At 37.7% G+C, this 15,802-nt stretch overlaps 1 long non-coding RNA gene across 2 annotated transcripts in view; it reads right to left on the reverse strand.

Moving 5' to 3' along the window:
* Positions 1-15,802, reverse strand: part of LOC104148338 (uncharacterized) — a 280,102-nt gene that overhangs the window by 230,384 nt on the left and 33,916 nt on the right. The window lies entirely within an intron of this gene.

Genomic DNA, 15,802 nt, shown 5'->3' on the forward strand with positions numbered 1-15,802 from the left:
ACAGTGAGATCAGGGAGCAGTGGGAGGTGGGGGAGGGGGAGAGGTGGTTGTTTTTTTTTTGTTTTGTTTTGTTTTTTTTTTTTACCAGTACTAGTTAAAACTTGGTGACAATAAAGGTGGACTCTGTGGCACTCCTGATATTTCTCTGAGCCACTCCAAGTTTTCAGTGTACCCATGCTGAGCAAGAGACGTAAGCACATGTTCTTAGTACAGGTGAACTGAGAGAACAGAAGTATTAATAGAAGAATAGAATTATCATATAGAAGGTAGTACTGAAATGAACTGTCTTCATATTACAGCACTGGGATAGACTTCTGATGCTTCAAATTCAGCTCCTGGCTTTGCCATACAGCTTTACGTAGCATATCTAAACTGTCATATAAGAACAATACCTTGTTTTAGTAGCTAGCGTTAGTGTGCAGTTAGGGAGTGAGTTTTAACTTCCCATGAAATGGGTTTGCACCAGAACAGTAACAGCTGCCACCACTGCTCCTGCCATTTGCCAGAAGTGAGCCAGAGACAGTGGTCTCTTCGAGGTAGAGACTCTCTCATACAGTATTTGTAAAGTGCCTAGTTCATCTGATCTTCAATCAAATCAAGCTGTCTAGGCACTGTCATAATACAAATAATAGTAAGTGTAGGGTCACAACGTAAAGCCATTAAAAAAAAAAAAAAAGGGCTGTAATCTTTTGTAAAGATTTCACTGCAGTTCAAAATCCTGACTTTTTCGGGACATACAAGAAATACTTCTTCCCTCTGGGAAACCCCACCAAGAGGAAACTAATGAGAACACTTTACAGAATGAGACACCTAGAGCATTTTTTCCCCCCCAAGCAAGTTCACCCAAACTTAAATCAGGATAGATTTTAAATTTAAATACCAAGACTTGCACATTTTGAATTCCACTTTTTCCCCTAAGTATCAAAGGCAAGAGTTTGTGGGGAGGAGAAGAGGGGAGCAAACAGAAGAGAAAACATAGCAACTCAAAAAGGACAAGAAACTAATATGCACCATTAACATCCCAGACACCTCTAGGAACCTCTATCTTTTCCAATCTTTCTTTAAATATGACAGTTAAAAAAGGAAAGATCCATCACTTCCTTTCTACCTGTATCTTTAGATTTTGACAAAATCACATTAAAAAACAGCAACGTACATACTACGTTACAAAATCTTGCAGCCATGTCAACGTCATCTACAACTTCCTCATAAAGGCTGACAAAAACTGGGTCAGATCCAGCTAATGCACTGGAGACAAAACCACGTAGAATACATATAGTAGTGTTGGCAGTCTGGTGGCATTCTTTCTGGACTCAGCACTGAACTGCAAGTGCACTTGCAAGGTCTGCCAAAGGCAAGAAAATGAAAAGGGAATGAAAGGGAAAGGGAAGAAAAGGGATGCCTGGTGATAAAAATGGAGGAGATAGGAGAGGCAGAATCAGACAAAAATAGGAAGGCCAAAGAGATAGAACTGAAAAGGAGCAAAGAAAAGATGTGAATGCAGGAGGAATAAGGGGGTTTAAGAAAGAAAGAAGAAACAAGTTTTAAAAGAGTAAGGGAACAGTCAACAGCGCTTAAGTAGCCATAAGGGTATATAGAGAAGCCAATAAAATGACACAGTTTAACTGGAAAGCGTGATTTGATCTACCTGTTGGTAGTATTGATAGCAACTGACACCTGAACAGAGATTGGCCTTTAAATCTAGAGGTTAGGGATGTTAGAGATTTTTTAACATTTATTTTTAAGCTGATCTTGCTGTCCTAGATAATGTAGCTGGAAAAAAAAAAAAATCTTGAGTCCTCAAACACCATTTCAGAACACCTTTACAGAGAAGATGAGACCATACTTTATGCTCCTTTCTAGCAGTTTTTGAACACAGGTACTCTGGATGGTATTATTTGCTCTTTTACAGAACATTCTCCATTCTGTAGTGTCTTCATTCTCCACACGTATTCTGATCTATTCTACCAATCTAGCCAGTGAGCCACATTGCGTGTCCCACTCCAACCTCTATCCATTGCAACAGTAGCATGAACACATCATAATAGTCTCAGGATCCGGCTTAGAATACAAGACAAAAAGATGACTTATATCTTCTTCAGTCCATCCTCATCACCTATTCCTGCACTCAGCACAGTATTCAGTCAAGTTACGTTTCTTAGGAGACCAATGCCTAATATTTTCCAGACATCATGGTTGTTAGAAGTTTATTTGCCAACAAATTTTGTTTCTCTTTGGTATTTTCAGTGCTAAACCCAAAAAATACATGAATAGGTCCCCTAGTTCTGCACTCAAAAGCCTGGAAAAACACCTTTATAGCCTATAGGAGACCAAAAGGGTTTTTTCAGTTGCCTTCCCCCCCCCCCCCCCAACCCCGTAACTCTTTAAGAACATTAGCAGCACATCACTTCTTCGTAATACATTTGGGACCCCTGAAACTCTATATATTTAAAACAAAATCATGCCTAATGTTAAATAATTCTGTTGCCTGTCCTTTTATGCTTCACAAGGGATCCACTTAAAAAGATCTTGTGCCCCATGGTGGTCACTGAGGGATTTCTGCTACAAACTACTCCACATTGAAACAAGGCCCTGCTCACTCAGCACAGCTGGCAAGATCAGGACCAACGAGAGCTTTAAGTTTGTTTCTCTTTTGTGATCACCCCATATAAGCCAGAGTAGGTACAAAAATTCAAGATATTTAATTGGCTTCATCAGTGTTGGAGAGCCTCTCGATAACTCAAGTACTCAACTTATCAAGAGCTATCACCTTGCCTTTGGTTGAAGTGAAGGAAGTTCTGTGATCAGCAAGGTATAGTATCTGTGCAGAGATCTAATCTTTTCCTTGGTATTTGCAATGGAATTTGAATAGCATCCTTAGTTCATGTATAGGGATAAATATCACCCCTCCAAATTACTGAATCACAAAAAAGGCAACAGATAAATCTCTAAAGAACGTGTCTCCCTGGGTTTTGCTACATTATTGGGATTTTTAAAGACATTACAAAATTGCAGTTTATCCAAGATGCCTGTTTTTCTGCATTCTAGAAGGAGATAGTGCTTTTGTGTTCTAAATTAAGCAGCCTAGGTAAATTTCAACATTCTCAAGCACCAGGAGCAAAGAACAGACTTCAAAGGAGACAATACATTTTTTTGCATCTTTATCCAGACAAACATTAGTCCTTTCCCCTAACTGAAGCAGCTATTCTAAAGAACGCTAACTTACTGCTTTCTAAATATGCAGATACTCTGTTGTCATAGTTCCATGAAGTAATGAACAGCTCCTTAATATTTAATAAACCTTGCACGCTATCCCCAGGCAGGGAGCAGAGACTGTTGATAGCCAGCTACTAAATGGCCATTAAAATCCAGAACGTCTCTTTAAAACGTGCTTAACAAACAGGTTATATCACCTGCAATGAAGTGTGAGTGATTTCAGTCATAAAACCGGAATACTCTCATCCTACGAGAAACCTGGATGGGTAGCAGGGAAAGTTGGTACTTCCTATACTCTATTCTGACTCATAAAATCTTCATTCTGTGACAAATGCTTGTTCCTAGTTCCATTTAACTCAGTCGGCCATATGGCAAAATTGCAGGCCAAGGGACTTGCTGCAGTCAAAGAATGCTACAGAGAAGCCATTTATAAAGCTCCTTCTTGGGAACCTTCTTTGTTGTCTCTTGTGTGCAATGAAAGTCATAATGCACTGCAATAATCTTCGCTAATTGGATATAGAAGTCATTAATACAGAACAATAATATTTGTGCACTTTAGTATTGGCTTTTTATATCCTAAAAACAAAAATAATGCTAATGAGAGCAGATAGAAATAGGGAAAAACATTAATGTAATCAGAACTAGATACTGCCCTTCATGGTGCCGGCACACTAGGGATCCACATATCCACTGGAGTCCATGCTGGACTTCACAAGATAGCCCCTGCTAGATGGAAGGAAGACATGTTGAAGTAGTGTGCAAAATGGTGCTCAGCAAAGCGCTGAAAACCCCTAACTACACCTGCCTGATCAATAAAGGTTTGTAAGTGCCCCATGAGCAGAGCTGGAATGCATCTGCAGCTATTCAGTAAGATCAGCTTTGTCACCTGATGCTGCTCAAAACAAGTATCTTCACATCCCTAACCCACCTTCGCTGTCATCAGTTTGAAATAAAAGGCACACTAATATCACAAGATAAAAATGAACTCAACAGAAATAAATATGAAAGATCAGCTAGCTACACCAAAACACAGTGTAGCTGGCAGGGAGTTTGGCTCTGGCTTTACAGGAAATACAGAAATAGAAAAAGGATAAATATGGTACTTTTAATTGAAAATTTTAACTTATCTTTAAAACTGATCTCAGCTAGTTCTGTAAGAGTTTTATGGACTGAACTTTGACTTCTTAGGCTGTTCTCTTTGGTGTCTAATTGGTTTAATGCCTGAAGAAAAGGAATAAATATGATTAGAGAACAATCTTTTCAAATCAAGAACCTCTTTGAATCTTGAATATCCCTTAAAAGGGATCCAGCAACCTAGTCTGGTCCTTTTGAGTTACAGGAGCCTAACTGGGCCATATTTATTAATTTAAAAGGGTTGCAATAATTACAGGGTCAGTCTTGCTTGGATAAACATACACGGAATGCAGAAACAAATCCCTTCAAGAACGCAAACAAATACAGAAAAGTTTGCACAGGACATCACTGATTTTTAATTCCACCAATCAATACACATTGGTCCTTTCCTGCAGCAGCATGCAGTCTTATAAACATGCAGTCATATCAATATGCAAGGCCTAACTGGGTAGCAAGCAAATTAGAACTAAAAATGTTTATAAGGCTTTTACTCTCAGATATATGAATCAAGCAAGCATCATGCAATGCAAAGAAAGAGCACCTATTCAAAAGATAGCATTAATAAAGGCTTATATTTTGTATTTCTGATTAAAGAAATTTCCTTTTTCCCTTTATCATCAAAAAGCCTAACTATATACCACAAGCCTAACTACATATCACTGTATCAGCAGAAGCCTAACTATATGTTCTGAAAACACTGTAATAAGAGATATTCAACATGTGGCAATTTTAAAGCTAAGAAAAGGTATGCAGCAGTAGCTTTCCTGTGGTACTCTCAGAGATGTAGTTTTGAGATCAGGATGCCATTATTGCATTATTGTTCCTGGTCTGTTTTTTTTTTTTTCCTCTTGATCAAGTGAATTAGAAATATAACAATTCGAGTTATTCATAGGTGTTACGTTGCATGACAACAGATACAGAGAGTTTGCATGTTTTCGGGAAAAAAAGGAAAAGGAAAAGGAAAGGTCTTCCCTGCCCCCTCCATAAGTGAGGAGACAGTTTCTGCATATTTAAAAGGAACGATCTAGTTTCTCAATTTACAGAACTGCTTTAGTTGGATGAGTCAAAAGCCAGGGAGCTCTGGACGCTGCTCGAAAAATATGGAATCGGGTATGTTAATATTAAAAGCACAAGACTGTGTTGCAGTTGGTAATGTTTTTTTGGCTAAATATTTTTAAGCAATTAAAAAACTAAACCTTTTTAGGAACTCTCTCTGTTTTTATCACTCAGATATGCCATGTCACCCATGGTACTAAAACCTCAGATATCAGCAAGAAACTACACCAGGACACACTCAGAAACAACAGCCATGGCAAAAAGTTTACATAGATATTGGCTTTTGCTTAACATACCAGAAGAAACTAATAAATTTCTCTCAGAGTAAATCAGAGCTTGGTCCTTACCTGTTAGGAGACACAGTGACAACCAAGAACAACTATGGCATCTACTGAGTTCTGGCCTGAGTTCTCCCCACCTGTGACCTTCTAGCAATTGCTGGATGAAAAAGTCCCATCAGCTGGGTTTGGATAGCTAAGGTATGGTTCTCTGTTGTCCCTGAGTAAGTCTGTTTATAAATAGGTGGTCATGGATAGTCCTGCCCCATGGTCAAAGCTGAGGTCTAAATCCAGAAGGTGTGCCCACAGTCAGCAACAAGAATCAGAATACAAGCCAAAGTTCAGAAAAGGGGTACTGCTTCCCCTAAGTGTGATCAATAACTAGCCATGCAGCAAGGAGAGATGCTGCTGCTCTTGGCAGCCCTTCGCAAAATGACTTCTGGTGTTTACTACAGTTTAACCACAGAGATTGCAGATATAAACAGGGTTATCCATTCTGACTAAATGGACTGGAGCCAGATTACAGCACTGCTACATTTTAAAAATGTTTTGTTCATCAGACAATTCACTGGGCTCTTCAAAAGTCACACCTACATTCTGGCAAGAGAACACCTCCCATAACGCTGCTCACCTCCCTAATGAACAGCAACACTCAGTTTCCAGAGAGGATCCCTCCCATATAGATAACCAGAAACACTTTTCTCATACACTGAGGTTAATTGTGGCGGATAACAGAGGAAAATAGGTTCAACCTTTCAGTACCAGAAAACAAACACTGATCATATATCAAAATATTTCCCTTGTAAATCAGAGACCTTGACATCTCAAATCTTGAGCTTAAAAGACTCCCACTCTGAGCAGATACTGTAATTAAGATAAATAAGCAAGAACTGTGTATGGAGTGAAAATTATAGCCTACAGTAGTAGGCAGAAAAAAAATTTAAGGTTAAGATTATAAAGTTGAGTGTTGTACCAGCGTCAGCTGTCTGAATTTCTTCAGCGTAACAGTGATCTGTGAGTTCTTTGAGGCACACTCATGTGAAAGTTCCTGGCACAAGTTGCCTCTGTTTCATCGTTCATATTTATTCTAGCATAAATTGGCTGCAAAAATCCCGCTTCAACAAAAAGGCTAGTTCAGCTAACTTTGAAATTGTCTATCCTAATGGTGGCGTTCCATGACACTGTACTTACAGCTATCTCAATATGTATGGATAGATACAATTAGGCAATATCTGTGAAGAAGGATCTTTAAGGAGAAGCACACACACAAACAAAAAATAAACAGCTAGAATTGAATAATGAACAAAAAGTTTTGAAGCTTCCAAGCAAAGAGACTGGCTGATGGCTTATGGAAAGTAGAGTCTTGAATAAAGATGCCATTGGTGCAGCAGTCAGGATCTATTATTTAAAGACCTTATATAGCACTCATTGCACAAAGAAAGGTCTACTGAAGTTATATTGCTCAAGCCAATAGGAATTTTCTTGGGTAAATAGTGTCAAATAGGGCTCTGAGTCAGGAAACATCAGCACTACTGCTCCTTAATCCACTTCTAGTAAAAAAACACCACCAAGAAAAACTTTTCCTGTTACCTTTCCTCTTAGATTTTGTAAGTACTACAAGTAGTTTTACTGATACTCATAAATGTATTCCTCCAGCTAACATTCAAAACCACTAACCCATTTGATTTTAAGAAACCTTTATCCAGATGTCTTTGCAATATTCATTTATAGGTGCATATGCTAACACCAAGTTACTTGCACCGTGGCTGCAATCAGATTTTGAAAGGTCAGTATTTGTGCCCCACATGATTGCATGCACCAACAAACAGTTGAAATAAGGTCACATAGCTAAAAGAAATGATCTAAACTTCTAAAACCATTTTATCATCTGTTTGTGATTTGGTAGCTTTAAGAATTTAAAAAAACATCAAATCTGCTTTGTTTCATCTCTGAGCTTAAATTTCCCTGGGTATTAGTATCTGACCCTGCCAACACTTAAATGAAGATCATACTTCATTTTCATAAGGCAGCCCACAGAGAGGTAGTTTTATTTCCCTCTCACAATGCTATAGCTAATAAGCTCTTTCTGCTGAGAAGCTTTCTGGGCCAGACCCAAAGTTCACTGAAGTCTATGGAACTTTTCATCAAGCTTCCAATAATCACCTCCAAAGAGGATGATGCCTCAGAAATTAAGGAATCGCAACTGCTGATTGGTTTTTGATGAGGCTGTCAATAATTATTTTATTTAGAAAATAACTAATTATTCCTATAAACAATCATTAAAAATATACATGCGCAGTATAAACTGGAGATGCCCTGATTGTTGATCTAAACAGTGAACCTCCCAGAGGAGCACGTCAACAAGGCTGTCATTGAAATAGCCTACTCTTCTTCACCAGCCACAGATGCTGTGCTCTTATTAAAACTTGCATCCATTTTTAAAAATATATACCCACTACTAGAATTTTAAGTAGAAAACAGCTTTTTTCATTTGGATATCACAAAAACCATTACAGACAACCTTCTCGCTCTGAAAAAAAGGACTTTATGTATGTACTGTAACTCTTTTCTCTGTGGGTTTGAAATTACACACAGTAGTGCCAAAGGTAAGTCATTTCTAGAGGTTTATACATTTCTGAGTTTTTTTTTTTCTCCTTTTTCTCCCTCTTGTGAAATATTTTTGTGGCCCACAGCAATCACTTTAGACTTTTTAGACACGTCCGGATAGAGATAGATGACACAAGTAATCTACTTATCTTCCTTTTCCATCACCAATAAAAGTGACAGCCTGCCTAATTAGGACTAATAAAGCAGCAGCCAAGAGAGGGGCTCAGCAGTGATCTAAAGAGAAATGGCATTGACCCACAGATACAGGTGCCGCCTTGAGGCAGTACTGGTATTGCTTTATCTTCAACACATTACATCTAGCTCATACCATATTCAAATGCAAGTAGCATGTTTTTCTCCTCGATTCTTAGATCAAGAACAAAAAAAAAAACTCATCTAATCAAAAAAGGCACTGACAATTTTTCAGCCTCACATTAAAAGCAAAGAGTCATTCAGAACAGTGCACTCCATATTCTATTTTATAATATCACTTTAAGCTATTTCTTTGAATCACAGACATTTCTTTGTTAAGAAGGAAAATCAAAAATTCATCAGAAGAAGTTCTTGGGTTTTTTCCTTCCCCCCCCCCCTTTTTTTTTTTCTTTTCCTTTTTTCTCCCCTTCCCCTGAACAGGGCTATAGCATGGGTTTTTTTTGGGTGGAACCAACATTTGTAGAAGTTAGGGATCCTTAAGCAATTATTAGCGGTGAGAGTTTGACATGCTTGAGAGCTGTCAACAACTGACTTTATTAAATAAAGTAAAGGGAAATAAATGGTGCTCTCAGCAAAATTAATACTCAGCCCTTCAAATTAAAGATGTGTTTTTTAAACAAGTAAAAAAGTGAACTTTGCATGAAACAATGTTTTAAGAACATCTTTTTTTAAATTATCAGATTGTCAAATGGCATGAAAGCAAATCAAGTCTGCAGCTACACGTGATATTTCTACATTTGCTCAATATAAAAAAAAAATCCTGTTTTTTTTTTTGTCTGCAAGTATTCTTCATTTTTATTAACACAGATTGCCTATGGCTGTTTTTGTTCAAATAGTACTGGAATACTGCCACTTTCACTGCATTCATTGCCAGTGAAGGCTTTATGCCAGGGGAGTTGAACACAATATATGGGATTTATTTCAAATTACTAACCAAGCTTCTGTCTTTTCTGAATGAGGTACAAAGGCTACAGTTCCGTGGTCCAGAAAGGTTGTCAAATGTTTTGCATAAGAGCACCTGAAGTGCCTTACTCAAATGCCAACTTGAATAGCATTAGCACATAACACTAGTGATAATTGTCTCAACGCTATTTGGGTTTGCTGTTCAAAACGGATGAATAGTATTGTGAGTGAAGCAATCTCCTTTCATCAAAGAACTATTGCTTGCAAAATACACAGTACTAGTCTGTGGAACCAACTGTCACAAGATACCACCAAGACTAAGGCCACAGGAAGGACCAAGAAAGAGTTAAGGACAAGATATAAGAATATCCAAACTAACAAATTCTGTAAGCAAAACAAAACTCCTAGGTCAGAGCATTAAAAATCCGTGAAGAACACCCTCCTAATAATGGACCAACTGATACTCACTTTTGCTTACTAGAAGCATTCTTGCTCAAATCCAAAAGCCATTAAATTTAATCAAAAGATTCCAGTTTACCTCAATGGCTTTGAATCAGATCCTTTAAGAACACAGGATAAGATTGCTTTCAAAAATTAGAGGATAAAAAAAGCTGAGTGAGTACAGTGAAACTGTCTATTCTTTTCCCCCCATAAAAATGACATTACAAGGTACAAGGCACTCGATAAGAATACACTAGCAGGTGCCAAAGAGCAGTTCTACTTTGAACTAGTTAAATGCAACTTTTCAGAATAGTGCATGTCTTTCTAGTAACAGTTTAATTAATCACATAGTTATTCTCTAAATTTAAAACCTTATTTGGCATAAGACTAAACAAAATAATAATATTTATCTGTACAATCAAAACATGACAGAAACCCCCAAAATGGGAGATATGAATAAGAAATCTACAAAAAGCTACCTGGGCTATTAGCTGATACGCATATACCTGAATCCATAGTTCAGGAGTTGGAACACCAACAGGCACAAACTGCAACAGGACATATGGGTAAAATTGGGACCCGTTATTCTGATTTAACTGATTCTGATGAAACCCAGTGTTCAGCCTAAAATTGTTAATAGTCCACCTGTCAGTTATTAGTGTGATACCTTCACAACAGCTGCTATCTTCTCACCATTGAGAAGGTTTTCAAAAAGGTAGAGGTCTTTTAAGGTTTGCTGTTTCACTAAGATGTTGACAAAGAATGACCAGATTTTCAGAACTCAGAATTCATCAAAATGATAACTATCTTAGGGGCTGCAGAAGGGTAGAACTACTACTATTTTTAAATGTTTTCTTCCACAATTCTATTAAAAACAGAATTAAATTTCAGAAAATTTTAGCCAGCTTTAATAAGCCAAATGGTGTGCAAATTATGCTGAGCTGTAACATCTACAGATTTGTAATTGAAAATTAAAGCTAAATTAAGTGATGGTAGGCTTTGCAGACATTTTCTTTTACTAGATAAGAGTATACGCATAATAACAGAACCACCTACATTTACTGGGAAAATAGGTCTACTCCCCAAAATATATCAGCATCAACATGATGAATACAGCAAAAGCATCAAACCATGTTAATGACAAAGTTGTATTGCCCCATGGGTTAATAACAAGAAATTCTGAGTTACTCAATAGGTTGAGCTTGAAATTACTCTAGGTTTGGGTTTTTTTCTCCCCCCGCTGTCCTGTTAAGCTCAGCTACCAGAACCACTGAAGCTATTTTTAACATTAATACTATCAGCTCCACTGCAGTAAAAGCTTGCAGGCCTTAGACTCCAACCTCAAAATGACTGAGCTACCAACAGCATCTAGTCAGCCTGAGTAAAGGCCAAAGCATCTGCTTAAAGAAAGATCCCTGCCAAAACAAGAGCATCTTTTATTTTCCTGATTGTATATACCTCATCTTTTGTTTTCAGTGGCTACTGCTATCGCTGTTACTTATTTTAAAGCACTCATCTTGCATGGAAGCACTGGAAGGGATTAGGTGGAGCGGCTTGGTAGCATAAATCCAGATAAACTAAGAGAGAGAAAATAATCCCTCACCTTTAAATTCAAACTAATTCAAGAATAGATTACCACCTGTCATCCCACTGCACTTTCTCCACTGTCTTGCCTTCAGGGTCTGGGTAAAAGAGAAGTTAACCCACTTACTGGCACACAGGTAATGTCTCTGCATAATTACAGGGAACAGGAATTAGCTAGCTTATTATATTTATTGTTTCTGTCTTCTGGACATTCTTGAGGGAGTTATTCCTGCTCCTTTTAAGAGATAATGAGTTTGCTACTGAAGGGAGCCTGAACTTCTTCCATGAGGACGCAGAAATTGCCCACAGCAGGCAAGCACACAGTCTAGGATGGCATTTCCACAAAGTCTGCAGAGCGGATGAAGCTCCACCTACGGGTAAATGATCTCAAAGCATTCAGAAAGCAGAGCTTCTTTGGATGAGGGCAGCACCATTTTGGATTGCTTCCTCTGAGAGCTGTAACTTTGGGGTGTGGGATCACTGTCACGTATTTCATACTACACGTATGTCAGCTGTGCTTACTAGTGGTGCTGGCTTACACCAGAAACACCAAACCCTTTCCTATGGCCTCATTTGAACTGACAGCACACTATCAAGGGTTGCTGTGCTGAAAGCAGAGGATAGATTCCCCCTCTGTACCAGCCTTCAGACTGTGGCATTTGCTGGCTCAGCAGTGCTAACTCAGTCTGAATTGGTAGCAGAATGACATAAAGCCCTTAACCCTTAATGAAGTGAAATAATGTGATTTGCTGAAAATGCTTGGCCTTCTTTTTATTATTATTTTAAAAGAAGTAACAGATATAGGTCAGCTTATGAACAGAACAGATGAACAGCACTTCACTGCCTCACAATGGTCAAAGCTAAAGTGCTCTCTTGGGAAGCTTCTACCTATAAGTTCGCAACATGCAACATCCTATTTATTCCAGACCATGGTTTCACTTGTGCATTCACAATAGAAGGCTTGTCAGTAAATAAACTGATGGGCCAACAGGGCACAAAAGCCACCTACATTGTTTTAAGGTGTTCTAAGACTGGAAAGTTCTAGTTACCGCTAACAAGTACAATTTAAATGAATCAGCTTTCATTAGTAATTTCTTGTTGCAGCAATATTCTCTTGTGAATGAGGTCATAGTTCCAGAATAACTGAAATTCGCTGCCAGATCCTGCACGAAGACACTGGGAATTTTCTTGGTCCAGTTTTCAAAGGAAATACAAGACTTCTAATTTCACTGAAACCTTCACTGATGAGGCTATGGTCTCATGAAGACTTGGCCCAAAAGATAACTCTCAGCAAATTCAAAGACCATTTACCACACTAAGCTTGAAATTTTAAGTAGTTTATCCTTTGATACCTTCCAAGGACACATCACTAATTTTAAATGAAAATAAATCTCCAACTTCTCCACGAAGCTGTTGCTTTCTCATTCTTTAATCCAATGAATTACTGATGTAACAAGGAAAAATCTTGAAATTGAAGTCATCAACTGGTATAGGTAGGAAGAAAAAGAAAAACATTTTTCATCAACTCGATCCACTCACTGTACTTTTCATCTGGGTCTCAGATTCATACTCCTTGATATCTAGGCAGCAATTTCCTTTGACTTTGATTTCAGTAGGTCCTGGGTAAGAATCATAGGCCCTGCTCTTATAAAACCCTAAAAGTACGTGCTTATGGTTAAGCCGGTGACTAGTCTCACTGATAGCAAAGACTTGTTCATCTATAAAGTTAAGTGAATGTGCTTTGTTAGATTGGATTTCTTCCACACAACATCCATCAAAATATTTTAGACTGAATATCATTTATGAAGCACAACTGATAAAGTAAGAGATCTAGATGGAACTGATGAGTAAAGCCAAGTGATTTTCTGCATGTTCCTCTCTAAGCTACCTCTTTCCTAAGTCTTTGTCAACATCACCTCACTTCAAGTTGAGAAAATAGGTGAGAGACTGCCAAAGAACACTTTTTAAAGGGTAAGTGCTGTAGAAAGTATTCCAAAAACAGTGTCCTGCATTTTGTATCAAATGTATCAAAAGTATCAAAATGCTGCCTCATGCCCACAGAAATATGCATTCTCCAAACACCTTGTGCACTTATTTATACCTTATGGCCTTGTACCTCAGAGTTCAAGGACAGGAGTACAAGCAGATGCAAGGCTACAAGTTTATGAATCCACCTCGTGCCAACTTTTTCTCTTTTTCTGGTAACGGATTGGGCAAGTCTACTGTAGAGCCAGATATTCATAACAATGCCCTAAGGGTTAAATAATGGTGGGGGGCAGGGGCAGGGGGAGTTACGTCAACCTGCATGGTTCCATATGGCCTTAGTGACCAGTATGGAGTTATCACCACAGCTCATGATTACACAGAGAAAAAAATTCCCCCAGTGCTCCGTAAGTAAATAGAAAATGCTAACCTTAGCATATTCAAAGGAGCGTTTTAGCATGCAGTCATTAAGTTATCTCTTGGTTATTTATTTCTTCTTCTTGTTATTAGCTGTGTGAAGAATATTATTCTAATTATGTCAGCCCAATCAGCAGTATTGCATGTCCAGGCTCATTTCCATTAGTTTGAGCTTTGTCTTTCACACTGTGATACTAATTCAATGAGACATCAAACATTTAAATCGACCCAGGATGCCGAGGTCAGGCAGTTTTGCCCTTCCACTCTATTAGCACTCGAGTGTAATTGTGTTTGTCACTCCTCGCATGACTAATAGTATCAGGGTGACTATCAGAGCACAAATGAGCAATGCTCTAATATATTATTTTGTTCTATAATATCAATATGTGTTTATTCAGTGGTTGTGCTAGCCAAGTTGAAATGGTCACTTTAATATAGTAACCATAAACTGTTCACTTAAACAGGGGCGCTCACTCATACAATTATTTTACAGCAACAGAATTTTTACTTTATAGCAATAGAATTTTGCCTATGTGAGAAAAATGAAAAAAGTCACTGTAAAAATAAGCTTTCAGAGATTCAGCCTTAAAACCTAAATTTGGTCTAAAAGAATCAGTAAAATTATATCTAGTTCCTATACAGAGCATGCGTAACAGTTTTCAGTATATAAATATAAATGTATTATTAACTATATATAACTAGAGAGCGCATAAACCACTGAAGGAATTTAAAAGCAGTTTGCATCTTTACAAACAACTGCTAGAAAGTTTAAAGCACCAGGCCTTGAACTGGAATATTTAGACGCCCAGAGAAAGAAAACCAAGGAACATCCTTCACATCAGTGCAATGAGGCAATCCGCTATAGAATTTCAGCATATGGCCGACTTGAAAATTGCAGGTAATCCCCAGCTGATACTGTTCATGCCTAAATACTTTTCTGAACAGAAGGCTTGAACTAAGACATGACTAAATAGCTCAATACCTATGTAAAAAGGGTAAAAGAAAGGAGCAAAAAAAACACATTTAAAAAATTTATTATGAATTCAGCACTTATGAGAATTACCAAATCTGATAATTTTAGAAAAACTGAAATTCTCTCTCGCCACAGAGCAATACAAGCCTCTAAGTATTTTAAATGCTGCATCATTTTTGCACTTTAATTTTCTGGTGCTGAGGAAAGAACATGAGATGCCTTTTTTGCGCCAGTTTAAAAAAAAAAAAAAGCCAACAGTCAAAAGTGTTATATCTCATCAGCATTACATAATTAGCCATTGCAGGACAGGGACAAGGAGGCTGCAATTTTTTTTTACTGAATAAATACAACTTCCTTCTCAATAGCATACAACAGCTCTCAACGTTTTTGTGGGCTACATAAACTTTACAGAAAATTGTCCAAACTTTTTCATCTTAAAATACAGCCACTAAAAAAACCATAAAACAAAAAGCAAAAAAAAAAAACCCTCAACTTTGAGACCATCTGGCAAAATTGTGCCTCAGGGTCCAAAATTGGTTCTTTCAGTTGATTAGAGATAACATGCTAAAAGCTCTCAAATTTGAACTCAGATTCTGAACTTTAACAGACATTAAAGGCTTCGGAATCAAGATGTTTGCCTTCTCCAGCAAAGTACACTGTGTTTATATGTGCAGTCTTCTGCTTCACACAAACAGTGAAGTTAAGGTTCTTCAAATGAAAATGTATTCCAGATCATGTTGGGAGGTTCATCATTTTAACAGCAAGTTAATTATTCTGTCATTATAATTTGACTAACTTCTAAGTTTCAGATTGAAACTAACACACTTGGTAAAATTTACTTCAGCATGACAAGTTAGAACAAACAAAGAAAAAAACAATTGGGCTGAGCGGGTTGGTTTTCTTCTCAATGGCTTTTGTACCTCTTACTTTTCTTCAGCAGGTGAAAAGAAACACTACAAGATCATCTGACTGAGGAGGACTAGAGCAGAGAGATTTA

Source organism: Struthio camelus, chromosome 12 (assembly GCF_040807025.1).
Source record: "Struthio camelus isolate bStrCam1 chromosome 12, bStrCam1.hap1, whole genome shotgun sequence".
In the NCBI taxonomy this organism is placed as follows: Eukaryota; Metazoa; Chordata; class Aves; order Struthioniformes; family Struthionidae; genus Struthio; species Struthio camelus.